The sequence below is a fragment of the Mugil cephalus genome, chromosome 12 (genome assembly GCF_022458985.1).
Source record: "Mugil cephalus isolate CIBA_MC_2020 chromosome 12, CIBA_Mcephalus_1.1, whole genome shotgun sequence".
Lineage (NCBI taxonomy): Eukaryota > Metazoa > Chordata > Actinopteri > Mugiliformes > Mugilidae > Mugil > Mugil cephalus.
This window is the reverse complement of record NC_061781.1, coordinates 19252914-19257642: the sequence shown is the minus strand read 5'-3', so window position 1 is coordinate 19257642 and position 4729 is coordinate 19252914.

Here is a 4729-nt window from a genome sequence, read left to right as displayed (position 1 = left end):
GGATGTGGTCCAGTGGTGGTATGTAACTTTAAAACAATGTAAGCTCGTGAAAAGGGATTTATTTTAATTTAAACTGCTCAGTAGCAAATAAATAAACATTGTGACAACGCTATAATGTAGCAGGTATCAGACATAACATTATGACCACCTCCCTAATATTGTGTACATCCCAAACGGTTGTGGCTCATCAGAGAATCGACATGGACCTTCTGAGGATGTTTTGTTGTATCTGGCAACACTTAGTAGGGGTCTTTGGGTCCTATGGTTTGAGGGGAGGATCTTCTCTGGATCATCCCACAGATACTTGATCAGTTTGGGATCTACTGAAGGTCAACACCGTGCGCTGTTTTCCATGTTTTTGAGCTGTTCCTACAGCGTTCATGTCCAAGTAACATCCACAGAAATGCCAGAACCAGAAGTTTCCAAGCAGTGGTTTTAATGTTGTGGCTGATCGGTGTATAACAACGCCCTCGCTTTTACATTTGGTTCATAACACATGTTTTGCTGTTTAAATCTGAAATAGAATGAAGAAAGTGAAATTTACTTTAGTTCACAGAAAGTGTGCAAACAGACCCTGCTCCTTCTTCTCCTCCTCATAGAGTCACTGATTTATTGGCTTCTTCCACTGGGCTGTTGGACCAGGTGTTTAGCCGCTCCTGGATAATCCAAAGAGCAGATTACTCTCAGCAGGTATGGATTATAGGCTCGTCTGCAGCCGTGACAGTTTCTAAAAGAGTGCATGCCAGTAATCAGCCTGCGTCACACACATAAAATGCACATGTGCCAGGAAGTGGCTGTGCATTTTAATGCCTATGCACACGCTAAGGACATTGTGTAAACATACCACTGGTCTGGTGAAACAATACTACACTGTGTCATTGAACTGGAAGCAGAAAAAAAAAAACATTCCAGCTGCCTCTTTATTGTTATATTTTAGTATTACCATTGTTCCAGAGGTTTTGATTATATTGGTGTGGTTTGGTGAGGTCAGCGGTCACGTTGGTCGCCAGCGGTGTCGTCATTTAATTTTAATATTTAAAAATCACCATTGAGCAGGAGGGTGTCGCTGTTTTGGGTTTTTATCATGTTAAATATTAATGATGGATGAAGAGTGGCAGGCGGCAACAAGTCGCTCTGCACCGGTCCAGTTTGGACCGTTTACCAGCATGATGTCACTTTAGTGTAGGACAACATTGGTGAAAAATGGAAAACAGCAAGTAAGGGAGGAAATCATGACCGTCCACTGACAGATTGACATGTCATTTATTTTATGCTGGAGGATAATTGGACGGAGGAGTGAGGAACAGATGAAAGGTCCCAGTAGTGAGGAATGTTGCTGGCCAGGTCATTTGAGGTTGCCTATGTGAGAAAAAACTTTGGCTTCAGACGTTTAGTCAACCTGCTGCCAAGTGTCTGGGCATTTAATTTGTGCAAATTCTATCTTCAACATCACTTCACTTGTTTAAAGTTATTATATCGTTTGACACTAGAAGTCCAATCTTAAATTCATCTGTTAAAAGTATAGTTTAACTGAGCTGATCAACGATCTATAGTTCAAGCTGTATTTTTTTTAGTACCTGCAACTGCCTTGTCCGTGCAAAAATCCAAACCCCGCATTGCACAAATACCAAAATGGACTCTGAGTGAAAATAGTGCATATTTTAACTTTTATTCTAAAAGTAATAGCACATTTGTTGATTGTGAATGAATGAGACATGGTGTTACTCTACAGCTGCGAGTATGTCTAGGTGGAAGAATAATTTTTGCTTAAGTAATTTAAATAGAGTTTTTCTGGAATGAGTGAAACAGCGCCCCCCTGAGTTGTAACGGCTGGTAAACGCAAGTCAGTTTGTGGTCAAATAGGGTACTGCAGCAGTCTTATCGAAGTCTTAATTAGCGACGACAGGTGACCTGTGATTAAAACAATCAATAATCAAACGGCGACGTGTTCGATCAGCGGTCAGGTCAGTACGAAACTGTGGAGAAATTACGAAGTGAAATGTAAAGCCAGTTAATTTGTGCCTTCACTAGCTGCAGAAAGCTAACAACTTTATTTAAATGTAATGGAACAACCGTTACAGGCGACGTTGATGATATTAGCTTCGGCTAGCTACCTAGCAGGGATGGACAACAAACTGACCAGAAAAACATTTAATACGACACGTTATCTCCACGGAAAGGAAGACACACGACTTCCTCCTCAAATAGTGAGTCTGATATTTTCTCTTTATGTCTTTTTGTGGTTGTCAGTGTGTATTTTAATCGCGAACAAGGCCGCTACAAACCCTATAGCCAAGTATTTTACATGGCAGCCATTTTGGCTATGGAAAGTACAGGTGTGTTAATTGTGACTCAGCTCAATTAAAAGTAACATTAAACCATGGCAACGATCTAAATAACACAACAAGGACCTTAGAAGTCCTTAATGAATGGTTTACATATAGGCAAATAATGTCAGTAATTAAAAGATTTTAATTTAATTATTTTTCCAGCTAACCAGTGGGCTGCCATGTTTGTTTTTGGAAAATAACGTGACAACATGTATTAGTCAGTTGAGGGAATATGTTTTTTTTTTTTTTGGTATTAATCATACAATATATACTATAGGAGAACACAGTATTGTACTATATAGTAAATTTCCTAATCTAATTAAGGAAAAAATTAAATTTAATCCAAGGCTTGTTTACTAATACCAACATTAAAAATACATATCTAGATTAAAGATGAATACATTTTTTTTTAGCTTTTAACAGTGGGATATTAGGGGAACATTTTAAGATAAGTTATTATGAATATTTTCATGTTTTCAGGTCTGACGTTGTGAAAGTTTTTTAACTATATCAAAACTTCAGCAAGAGTAGGCGGTGAGCGGTACATCAACTTCCTCAAGGTATGTTTTTTTGATAGGTCTCCAGTCGCTCTAAATTACCAGTGGAGTCGTGCTTGTAAAGGAAGAAACCTTTTAGTTGCGCTGCTTATGTACAGCGTGCAGGAAGTGGTTGTTTGCAGCCACAAGAGGGCCGTACATCTGCTTCGTCTGCCTCTAAATGACAGCTGCATCAATCTCTGTTCAGTGGACTGTGAATCATATGTTGCACATCCGTGCGTATTTCACGTAGGAAAAGATAATTTAGAGCTGTTTTAAACTTTGCTTTGTCCCCATACTACCTCTTTGAGTTCTTCAGTGGTTGGCGATGAAAAGCCTTTTATGGATGTTTACCTCTCGTTACAGTATACACGATTTTTTCGTACACACAGCGCGATGTTGAATTAACGTGTGATCGAACAGGACAGTAATGAGTTCCAGGATTCTTTAAGTGAACAAATCTGCGTCTCAACAACAGCATGAAATGTTGATGCAGAGGTGTTATTTGATATCTCAATAAGCCTGCAGCTCATTCCCTGATGTCTGTGAAGACTCTTGTTAAATGTCCTATAAATGTCAGCTGATTTATGAGCAGATAAATGACAGAGTGCTCAGGAAGTGCAACCCTGGTTGTCATGAGCTGGCCGTGAAACACAGGTCAGACGTAGAGTTTATTCCTTGTACCTGATGTTTGTTACAAACAATCTCTGAATGTGACCCTATTTACAAATATTACTCTTATTCAAGGTTTAGAAAGGTTTTTGTTGGTTAAGATTAAGACAGTTTGTTGTGTCTGGAGATCAGGAGATATTTTACTCCAACACCAAATGGAGTCATCTTTGACTTTCCAAACACTTTAATGGTCACAGTTTGTTTCTAACGTGTCCCTAAGTGTTTTCTTTGAATGCTTGATGTGGGCCCATAAATGTCTCAAGTGTTTTTTTTTTTTTTTTCCTGTGTGTGTCTTAGAGGGATGTAAGAGTAGAGCAAATCGGCTCGAGTGACAAAGACTCAGAAAACACACGTGGCTGGATACCTCCGTCTTTTCAGCCCACGTGCTACACGAGCGGTGTAATGCTTGAAATGGGTGCCCAGAGTTCACTGGCTGATTGCAAGTCATCATAAGCTTTCTCAAAGTCCTAATGGCCTGATAGATATTGCTCTAGGCCCCAGTCTGTCCATTATTAAAAAAAAAAACAGACAAGTCCTCAAATTTGTCAAACTAAATAAGTATTAATGAGCTCACTGTTTTGGTTAACTCTCATCATTGTCATTAGTAGTGGGTGTAAAAGTCCACTGCTTATCACCAGATGCTCATTAGACACGGTTACCAGCAGCTGAACTCAGTGGAGCATTTAGTAACTAGAGAATCACAAAATTCCCCTATGGAATAAACGAGATGACAACAGATGCTGCAATGGGCCAGCAAAGGAAGAAAATAAACATGGAGGTTTCAAAATGTGTGAGAAATATTTGCTTTGCAAGGAAGCCAATACACTCTTTGTGATTGTTAAACTTCCAGGATACGCAGTATTCCTGCTTTTAAGCCGTGCTCCTTTGCTTTATTATAAGTTTGTTGATAAATGTGCATGTCTTCTGCATTTTCAGTCTTCTTACTTTCACTGATGCTGACCCAGAAACCTAGGCTGCAGGTGAACTTCAGCTGATTACCAGTCAAGTATGTGTCCTTCCTGTTGTGCATCATATTATTCATAGCATTTTAGTCATCTTAAGCAAGTAGGTTAACATCTTCAGTTATTCAGACCGCTGGAGATGTATTTAGAGTAATTGATTTCATCTTTCTGTTGCATCACCCCATTTTACAGCCTCAAATCCCTCGCTGACCATAATTTAAGTGTTTTG